Source organism: Elephantulus edwardii, unplaced genomic scaffold (genome assembly GCF_000299155.1).
Source record: "Elephantulus edwardii isolate Elephantulus edwardi_28Jun2011 unplaced genomic scaffold, EleEdw1.0 scaffold00372, whole genome shotgun sequence".
Lineage (NCBI taxonomy): Eukaryota > Metazoa > Chordata > Mammalia > Macroscelidea > Macroscelididae > Elephantulus > Elephantulus edwardii.
In genome coordinates this window covers 296,051-306,866 of record NW_006400122.1, presented here as the reverse complement: position 1 = coordinate 306,866, position 10,816 = coordinate 296,051, and the positions used below count along the sequence as shown (strand labels likewise).

Below are 10,816 nucleotides of genomic sequence, written 5' to 3'. Positions count from 1 at the left end.
CTTTCTTTCTTTCTTTCTTTCTTAACAAACTCTTGTGTCAAGGGCTGACTTTCACTAGATCACAGCGAGGGAGCTGCTCTGCTACGTACGAAACCCTGACCCAGAAGCAGGTTGTCTAGGAAGGGTTTAGCACCAGGCTCCCTATGAACCTGCCTTTCCCCGTGTTCCCAGGATGGAGGGCGCTCTGCACCGGAGCCCAGTCCGGACACATTCCCTTCTCTTCTATGTCTATCTTATTGCCTTTCTTGGCTTTTATAGGATATGAGCAATCTCTGCTGAGTGGGTAAAATACTGACTGGATGGAGATGTTGACCTAAAATGAGGGAGATGCATATTTTGAGGGGTAACTTTAGAAAATTGAAAACCTTACAACTCAGAGGCATTCAACTGTGGCAGAATGGCAGGAGAGCTCCCTTTACTCAAGGGTGGGGCTGGTCATAAGCTACAAAGAGAAGTAGTTGGGGGATTTCCCAATCAGCTACCCTTTCCTGATAAAGAATGCAGGTGCACTCTCAAATGTGTTAGGGTTTTTTTCTTTCTTTCTTAAAATGAAATTTCCACTTCCTTGGGTCCATCTTGTATCATTGTACAAGCAGCACACATAGTAAGTTCTCAGTCAAACCATGAGTGAGTGACCCTTGGCCAAACAGAATTTTGAGGGAAGGAATCAAGAGACAGAAGCCTTACCCTTACTGCTGTTTTATCCATAAGATTTCCCAAGGATGAATTTTGCAAATGCTTCCTTTCTTAAGCTTTTTTTCTTTTCACTTTTGTTTTTCTTGTTGTGTACCATCACACTGGATCCAACAGGCACAGGAGGAGATTGCCCGCTCCTTGTCCAGTGGAGCATCTTGTGGATTCGAACTGTGTGCCTTCAGGATTGCAGCACATCTTCTTGCCACGAGGCCACCAGAGATCTCTTTTCTTAAGCTTTGACATTGAGAATTAAACAAAATAAACATTATCAAATGTTTGTCTTTTATGTCTTTATTAAATTTATTTATTTATTGTTTTATTTTTCTGAAAAATAACCTTTTTATTTATTTTTCTTTTTTAAAAAAAATAATTTTAATGAGCATTTACAGAGATTTTGGATTTCCATTCATTCATTGCTGCACTTCTCTCCCCGCCCATCCCTCCCCCCCTAAATTTTTTTTCTTTTTTATCCACAAATTTTTACTTGCACTCACAAATTTTATTTTTCTACTTGATGTCAGAATTGTATTCTTTCACAATATGTACTTAGTATAACTGAACAAATAATCCAAGCAGTTGGACTCTGTGAAGAACACAGCATCAGGATTAGAAGGCTCATTAATAATCTGAAATATGCAGATGTCACAACTTTGCTCACTGTAAGTTAAAAAGACTTGAAGCACTTACTACTGAAAATCAAAGACTTCAGTATGGATTACATCTCTACATGTGAAAAAAAATTCCTCATATCATCATAAATGCAGAAAAGATTGCAATTGTCAAGGATTTCATTTTGTTTGGATCCAACATTTAATGCCCATGAAAGCAGAAGTCAAGAAACCAAGAGACCCACCCTGGGCAAGTCTGGAACCAATCCTGGTCTTTATATACACCTCTTGAAATATCAAAGCTGCACAATGAATAAAGAAGACTGAAGGAAAATGAATGCCTTTGGATTGTGGTGGTGTTAAGAAATACTGAATATTCAACATTCTGCCAGAAGAAAAAAGAAAAAGATATGCAGTCAGAATGCTCCTTAGAAGTGAGGATGGTGGGACTTTGTCTCACATCCTTTGGCCATGTTATCAGGAGGGGTCAGTTCAGTGACTGGACAAGGCAATCATGCGTGGTAAAGTGAAAAAGTCAGTTGAAAAGAGGAAGATCCTCAAAAGATTGACTGAGACAGTGAGTGGCTTCAAACATGGGCTCATACACTGCAACAGCTGTGAGATGGCACAGTACCGGGAAATGACTCATTCTAAAAACTTGCACTTAAAGATCTACTGCCATTGAGTAGGTTGTAACTCGTAACAACCCTACAGGACAGAGCAGAACTGCCCTGTCGACTTTTCAAGGCTGTAAGTCTGTCATTCTGGTCTCTTTCAGAGGAGCTGGTGGGTTTGAACCATTAAAGTTTCCACTAGCAGTTGAGGGTTTGGGTGGTGTTTTGAGAGTAAAATGGTAAAGATGGATTTATTAGAAAGTTACAGCCCCAGAGGGTCAGACCTCTCTCCCTAAATAGAAATATAGAGGTGAGGCCTGAGAACTTTAAACACCAGAGGAGAAGGGACCCTGATTAACATATAAAACCTACTATTGCCAAATTGATTTTGACTTGTAGCATCCCTCCATTAAGTTTCCAAAGCTGCAAGGCATTACAGGAAGAGATTGACCATTTTTCTCCCAAACAGCAGCTGGTGGATTTGAACCACTGACTTTTCAATTAATACTAGGGCTCCTTTTAAACATGATGGGTATATATTTGTATTTGTTCTTTTCATGAGAACGGAATGTTTCTCTATCAAACACATTAACTGTCAGTTGCAAATATTTGCCCAATATTACAAATACAGATGCTAAGACTGAGCCATAACTTGCAGAAGGCATAAAAGCAGAGCACTTAGCCATGAATCTTTCAATCCCTAAGCTTACCCTCTTTCCACCATACCACGTTCTAGTCACCACAATTTTAACATCTCTTTCAATTTATTTGAATGTCCTATTAACCCCTGAAGGTTCTTCAAAACTAACAAATGCAGCAAATGACAGCCTTAAATTTCCACGAGTGTGTATTCCTTCCACGGGATCAGTTGATCAGATCTGGCATGGTTACATAAGGCTGAAATATATTTCATTGTATATATATATACACTCCTAAAACCTGCTCACTCAAGACTCATATTACAGTTGAGTCACAACCCACTCTGGATTCTCCAGTGGGTTTTTGAGTTTACAAATCACATAGGAGGAGATTGCCCCTCCTTCTCCCTCAGAGCAACTGCTGGAATTCAATGACCAAAGAGACATTGCCTTTGTGTTAGAAACACAACATATTAAGGACTCTTTGTTGACTGTATGATTAAAATAAACTAAGAATATTTCACTATATATTTTAAAAATCCTTTATCATTCCATAAAGTTGGAAAATAAAATGGAGGGAAATGTAATTTTTTTTAAAAAAAGAAAAGTGCTATTAACTAAAATGTAATATAGGACTCAAACAAATATAGAATATCTAAAATATTTTGTAAATTCTAGTTCTCCAAACCTACCTTCAAAAGAGAAGCCATTTCTCTAGCATTTACTTTTTCTTATCATCTGTTTATAACAGTATGTACTGTAAATAGATATGATCGATTTTTTGTAGAATAGTAAACAAGTAAATAAGCTTTAGAAATAGTAGAGTTATAAAGAGAAAAAAAATAGTAGCGTTATAATGCACATTTATTCTGCTTTAAATATTGTTCTAATTAGACAAATGAGGCAATGTAGTATTTTATGTTAATTATAGTAGAAAACATAGACTTAATTTCTTTTTATAGCAAATACATAATTTGCTTTAACTTTTACACAATCTAATATGCTTTACTAAAGAAACTGTTTTTTCTTCTCTTCTTTTAAATTTTTTTTTCAACTGCATTTTACAGCTTTTCACTAACGTGCAGTAAAGTCAACAGGCTGGTTATACAATCAACAAGGCTCTTCTTCAGAGGTAGGCTGCAGAGAAACAATCAGCAGTAGTTAAGATTCATTCCGCTATCCTTCCCTTCAAATATTACAACTCTCCACAAAGGATTCTTGTTTAACTTTGCTGGGAAGAGGGCAGCAGAATTGTTCAGAAGTGCGACAGTTTTCAACATACATATGTTAGCATTGTTTGTTAGCTGTGGGTGAGCCCAAGGAGACAAGAATTGCAATTTGCTGCACAGACATCTCACATGAACAAAGGAAAATTGAAAGAGTTCTGGAATTAGAACAGAAACAGCACAAGAGCATTTTCTTAAAATATTAGTAATTGCTATACTAAAAGCTAATAATAAAGAAAGAACCAGAACTCTTGGTTAAATAGTCTTTCTTTTCATTTCTTCCCTCCATCATTACAGAGTTACTAGTTTGATCCCAACTTTAACATTTTGATGTTTGAGCTTAAAATTAATATTTCTACCCAGTTCCGCGAAACTGAAACAGTGACCCGCAAGTCACTCTTTCAGAATTTCACTTCACAGACTGGACTCACATTGGTCGTTGTGGGGGGCGGGGGTAGGGATATCAGAGTGGATTAAGCAAAATTTATTATCCTTTTAAAAGTGTTTTCCACTTGTAACTGAGGAGGAATTCAAAGTGGAAAAATATAGCAATATAAGACAAATCTCTCAGCGGATATCTAAAGCTACTACTTGTTCTTTGTGGTTTTCTGCTTCCTTGTGTGTGTGTGCGCCTGTCACTGTCTGAGCTCCTACCAGCACTGCCAGGTCCATGGTAGGTGCTGGGGAAGGACAGTAAACGTGGCACTTCTCTTGCCCCAGAGTGGCATTAGAACTCAGTTCAGACAGAGTGGCAGGCATGGCAGGGAGGAGGAGCGGGGGCAGGCTGGGTGTCATGGGTGTTCTCATCTTCCCTTTGGGGAAGGAAGTGAGGCAAGGTGTTTACCTCTAGGGACAAAGAGGAGAGAGGCAAGGAGTGTTCCAGACTTTGAGTGGATGTGGCACAGTTAGAGGACTGGAGGCTAGCCAGGTTTGCTGGAACACCAGCAAGGATAGGAGGAGTGACAGTGGGAAGATTCAGCTCTGGTGACTTAAGTGGGACAGGATTGTTGTTAGGTCCTGACTCAGGGCAGACCTACGCACAACAGGCTGAAGCACTGACTGGAACTGTGGCATCCTCACAGCCTCTGCCCTGATTACAGCTCTCTGCCAGTCCACCTCATTGAAGGGCTTCCTCCTTTCCTCTGTCCTCCAGGGACTGGGCCCTCTTGATAACATGTCTAAAGTATGAGAGACAAAGCATCACCATCCTCATTTCTAAAGGGGATCGTGGATATACTTCTTCCAAGCCATATTTGTTTGTTCTTCTGGCATACCATGATGTTTATTCAATATTATCAACACCATAATCCAAAGACACCAACTTTTCTCTGCTCTTCCTTATATATTGTCTAGCTTTTGCATGCATTTGAATACCATGTGAGAGGCCAAATTTGCCCAATTCAATGGGTTTTGCTTTTGTTACTGCTGGGTCTATGTAAAATTAAATCTTTCACAACATCAATCTTTTTTGCATTAATGATGATGTTGATTATTGTCTCATTTGTGAGGATATTTGTTTTATTCATGTTGAGGTGAAAAGGAGCCCTAGTGATAGAGTAGGTTAAGTGATGGGCTATTAACCAAAAAGTCAATGAGTTTGAATCCAACAGGAAGATGAGGCAGTCTACTCTTTTTTTTTTAAGTATTTTTTTTATTGGGAAAAGCATATTGGGGGTACAAGGAGGTGAGGGTTGGGGGCAGAAGGGTGAGGATGGGCCAGGATGCAGTTGCAGAGCTGCACAGTTTGGTTGGTGGGGGGAGCAGGTGAAGGAAATGATGAGAGTCCAGTGGGGACCAGATGCTACAGAGGAATGACAAGCATTTTCCAATAGTAATTAAACCAACTGTCTTATTGATTTGGGAATTGGATGCCGACACTCTGGCTTCTTCATGCTGAACAGGGGTATAGATGTAAAGGGGGGAAGGGAGGACGCTTTATCACCTTACTGGTGGTCTTGGGTTAAAGCTGCTTGCCTTCTTGCTCCTGAGGGCCGGGACGGTTCGCCCCGAGCCAGGGGCCAAGCGCAGCCCGCCCCAGGCAGAAGGCCACGACGGCTCGCCCCGGGCAGAGGGCCGAGGGCAGCCCGCCCCAGGCAGAGGGCCGCGACAGCTGAAGTAGTCTTTTTTTTAAAAAAGAAGAAGTGTGTGTGTGTGTACCGTCAAATTGGATTTGACTGGTACAGGAGACTGTCCCTCCTTCTCCAGCAGAGCATGAAGTAAAGTCTGGGATCCCCCCCCCCTCGGTACCTGTCAGGGCCTGGGTTTCAGCTGTCCACATCAGAGCAGTGGACAACGAGCTTAAAGCCCCTGATGGCTCTGGGCGCTGACTCTTGCCAGTGGCTATGGATGAAGTCACAGGCGATTTTCAGTCCGCGCCGGGAGGCAGTCTACTCTTAAGGTTTGCAGCCTCAGAAACTCAATCACATAGTTCTACTCAGCCCCAAAGTTCGCTGGATATCCTATCATTCGCTAAAAGAACTAACAGATATGTTTTGGGAAAGGCGTAGTTAGAGTGCTCCTTAGAGGCAAAGGTGATAAAGCTTCATCTCACATACTTAAGGCATGTTGCTAAGAGACCCTGTTCCTCTGAGAAGGACATCATGCTTGGAAAGGTGGAGGGTCAGCGGAAGAAAGGAACATTCTTAACCAGGTGAATTGACACAATGACTGCAGCAATGGACTTGCATGTGTCAGAGATGATGATGATGATGGCACAGGATATGACAGGGTTCAGATCTTGTTCATAGTGTCATTATGAGTCATACTAGACTTGATGGCACCTAACAACTAAAACAAAGGGTCACTATGAGTTGGAACAAACTCTATAGCAGTAAGTTTGGTTTTGGGTTTGGATGTGATCTACAATGAACATTAATGGTTTTTTGTGGTTCCCCCCCCCCATCAAGGTTAGATCATTTGCTGAGGCATAAAGATTGAGTAAGTATGGTGAAAAGATTTAACTCTTTCTCAGTTTTAATTATTTTTGTATTCTATTCTGATTTTTAAAATTATCCCTTTGTTCTATTCGCGCAACTGCCTCTTTGTCTACGTACAATCCCTGTATGAGCATAGTAGGCATTCTGTATTGTAATACCCATCATTTGTTATGATCCACACAGTAAAATACCTGTGTATATTCAATGAAATATATATACAACTTTCTAACATTCTTTGGTTTTAGGCAAGATTAACATTAACAATGATATCCCTTACTTTTGGCACAAATGAGTGCATCCAGTATTGAAATGGTTCATTGAAACATTTCAAAGCGTGTCTCATAAAGCAACTTCAAGGAGCTAAGACTTTATCCTGAGAGCAACAGTGAGCCACTGGCTATTGTTTATTTTCAGTTACAGTGAGATTTACGTTACGGTAAGGCATCTCTTTCTGGTCGCAAGAATGCAACAGGGGAAATAGCAAAATAGGAGGTAAAAACCCTCCTGTGAAGAGTTGCCATAATCCTGTTGAGATTCGCTCTAGGTCAGTGTATGGCCAAAGTAGAAGTAAAACGGAACCCAGGCCTGCAAGTCTTTGAAGGATAGGATTGACTCTACAGGCCAGTTATGCCAGTGGGGTTAAGTTATGCCAAAGTGATGAAGTTGCAGAAATGGGAGTACGAAGACTTAAAAAGAAGGTTCGCAGCTCCGCTTAGGGCAGGTGGATTTCTGTGGCACCTTAGTCAAGGGTGTCTATCCCCAGTACAAGGCTGCCCTGGAGGGAGAATGTGTTGAGTTAGGGAAAAGATTCCATGGAGGCTCCCCAGGTGACCCACTCATGTGGCAGTGTTTAGACCCCATTTCTTCAAACATACACTGAAGAACAAAATCTCCTGAGGGAGGAGGGACTTGTATTACTCTTTATTGTGAACGTGGCCCGAGGTTTGTTATCTCCACTTTCCTGGCCAATTCACCTTAGCTCTACCTTACAAGGTAATGGAGTGTATCCCACAGTTAAAACACACTCATTAAAAAATGGTATGGGAACTCTGGTGGCCTAGTGGCGGGAAGCTGCACTGTAATCTCAGAGGTGCACGGTTCGAGTCCATCAGATGCTCTGCTGGAGGAGAGGCAATCCCCTTCTATACCAGTTGGATCCGACAGCACACAAGGAAAGAGGGGAGAAAGTTTTTTTAAAAAAACCCTGGTATTAACCTCCCCCTCCCAAATTACAAAAACCTAGCAAATAAAAAAAACCCCACCACCACACCTGGAAGATTAGTTCAGTGGAAAAGATGTTTCTATTTGTTTCTCTTTCTTCTAGCTGCCAAAATAAAATCCACTTTCTATGGTGAGCACTACGTATTAAAAGTATAGAGTCACTTTTAAAAAAAACCAGACACAGTAAAAGCTTAGAACATATTGTAATACACACACAACTTCAAGTTCTGCATCCTGCATAAAAAAAGCCCGGTAGATTCGAGTCCCACAACTGTAGCTCAGCTCATCCCCTTGGGCTTTCGGATCCCGAGGACGTGCCTGCTCGGCCGCCCGCTCCAGCCGCGCCACCTGCTCCCGGCGCCGCCCCACTCCCGCCAGCGCCCCGCGCCGCCATCTCTGCCCCTTCCACTTGCAAGAAATTCCCAGCCTGACCGTTCTAGCGCCCGGCTCTAACAGGCCTCGGGGCCCTGCGATCCTGGCCGGTCCAGCTCTCGTACCACCGCTCCCGGCGGCGCGCTTCCCCCCGCCCCGCCCTGAAGTTCTTTGGCGCATACCGACCCCAGCGAGGACTACGGGGCTGTTCCGGACGGCCGCGCTGATTTGCTGTTCTGTGACGTCCCGCCCCTGAGCGCGCGCGAGAGGCGGGGCGGGCGTAGGCGGGCGCGCGCAGCGCGAGCTCGCGAAGTGAGAGTCCGCGCTCCGCGTTCCTCCCAGGCGTCCTTCGCTGAGCGTCATCTAGGCCAGCAAAACCGGGAACCTGGGGCATAGGCGGGCAGGGGCCTGGCTACAGACAGATGCTTAGGCTGCCCTCAGGTCTTTCTGGCCCTAGCCTCTGGCACTTCCTCGCCGCGGTGGCTCCGGGAGTCACTCACGACCTGGGAACTGCCCACGGACGCCAGCCCAGTAGCCCGGATGTCGTTGCAACGCGTGCTGGTGCCCAGGGGGCGAAATGTCCTGCAGACTGCGTGGCCTAGGGGAAGCCACGCCGCTGCCACCTCGCAGTCCCCTCCCCCGCCGCATGCGAGGACTGCATGGCGTGCCGGGCCTCGCGATGGCCGCTCGGGGGCCGGCTCGCGGTTCAGCCGTGGCCGGTGGCGCTGCGCGGGGCCGGGAGGCGCCGGCCTGTGATTGGCCGAGCCGCCGTGAATGCAGGACATTGTCTGGACGCTCCCCTCGCTGTCGCTGCCCAGCGTCCTTCCCCTGATCAAGATGGGTACTGAGTGGAGATCGGAGTGCGTTCCCACCAGCCGGGGCTGGGGTGTCGGTGGTGGGGTGGGAACACCTGGAGGGAAGACCACAGGGATCTGAGATTGATGTAAAGAGGCTGTTTGAAAGTACAGAATCTTCCCCGACAGGGAAGTAAAATCGTTCTTCGACATGAAGGTCTTGCCTTAACCGAGATGAAACAAGCTAATTACTGAAAAGGACCAACGTTTGTGGCTTACGAAAAAATTGTATTTTGTCTTTAAGAGTCCTTTTAATTAAGATCCCTAATAGTTCATCTGCATGTTAAACAAAACTTAGATTAGCAAAATTAGATTATTTTTCACAAAAGAGACCTCTCTAGGTCTAGTTTCCTTATGACCCTGGACTAAATTTGTTTCTGTTACTAAATACACGAATTCAGGCTCAAGACTTAAAATCTTGAAATACCCTGGGGCTTGTAAATGAAGGTCCTCAAATAACTGAGAAGGACCTCATAATTGGTATAGTGGTGGGTCAGGAGAGAGAGAGGACCCTCAACAAGATGGATTGACACTAACAGTGGACTCAAATATATGAGATAACAAAAACACATGTTCAGGGCAGAATGCAGATCTGCCATTCACAGGGTTACTGTGGATCATGGTGGACAGCACCTAACAACAAGTGTTTGTTACAAGAGGGTGAGCATGTATTATGGGGGGAAATCTGTCTTGTGGTTTTCTGACCTAAGGCCACAAGACCCTTCCTGACATCTAGTTCAGCTGCCTTGTTTCCCTCTCTGAGAGATTTCTTACTCAAAATTCTTTATGGGAGCTCTTATGGCCTTACTGGTGATTTGGGCAGCCAACCCTAAGGCGTATGTTTTGGACCTACCAGCTGCTTTACAGGAGAAAGATGGCACACTCCTATGCAATTTACTGCCTCTGAAAACTCACTGGAGGGTCAGCTGTGAGTTGGTTTCTTCTTAATGGTACACAACACTAGTTCTTTGTGAGGGAACTTCCATAACCTCTTCTGGCTGAGTGGGGATGTAGCCTACCTGGCAGAGTGGAAAGCTTTCCCTAGATTCCTCCCTACAATTTTTGCCCTTGTCAGTCTCAGGTTATTTGAAATTGTTGTAGTCTGGAAGAAGATCAGTTTCCCAAGCAGATTGAACGGGCTGGTCACTAGGACTTGTGTGCCCTGACTTGTGCATCTCAGGGTTTTTGGTTACAAGTTGAGCAATGACTGAACCAGTGCCCAGACATTGTGGAGGTGTTGCTCTTATGTGCTGCCAAGTCGGAACTGACTCCTAGCCATCCCTTCTGCAGGTTCTTAGAGGCAGTAGTAAGTCACACAGGAGATTGCTCATCTTTTTCCTCCCATAAAACGTGGATTCAAACTGGGTGTCTTTGAGTTGGCCACGCCAACTACTTTAAACCACTAGACTTCCTCCCACACAATATTGTTTTTGATTGCCTTTGGGTTGAGCACAACTCATAGTGAATAAAAGGCTTGAAGCCCCTCTACAACTATCAACATTTATCAAAGTTCTTAGGGTTTCTGGAAATGGATGCCACTCCTGCTTCCAACCACACATTATAATAAAACTAAAAATTGTTATCTATTAGGATCACTAGGAGTGGTTCATGAGATCAGTAAAACTGAAAGGTCCCTCTTTAAGGTATTTCA

The 10,816-nt window shown here is 43.8% G+C and overlaps 1 pseudogene; it reads right to left on the bottom strand.

The window, feature by feature from the left end:
• The window catches only part of LOC102849607, a 52,403-nt pseudogene extending 43,729 nt beyond the window's left edge, over positions 1 to 8,674 (bottom strand).
• Between the last annotated feature and the right edge of the window lie 2,142 nt (positions 8,675 to 10,816).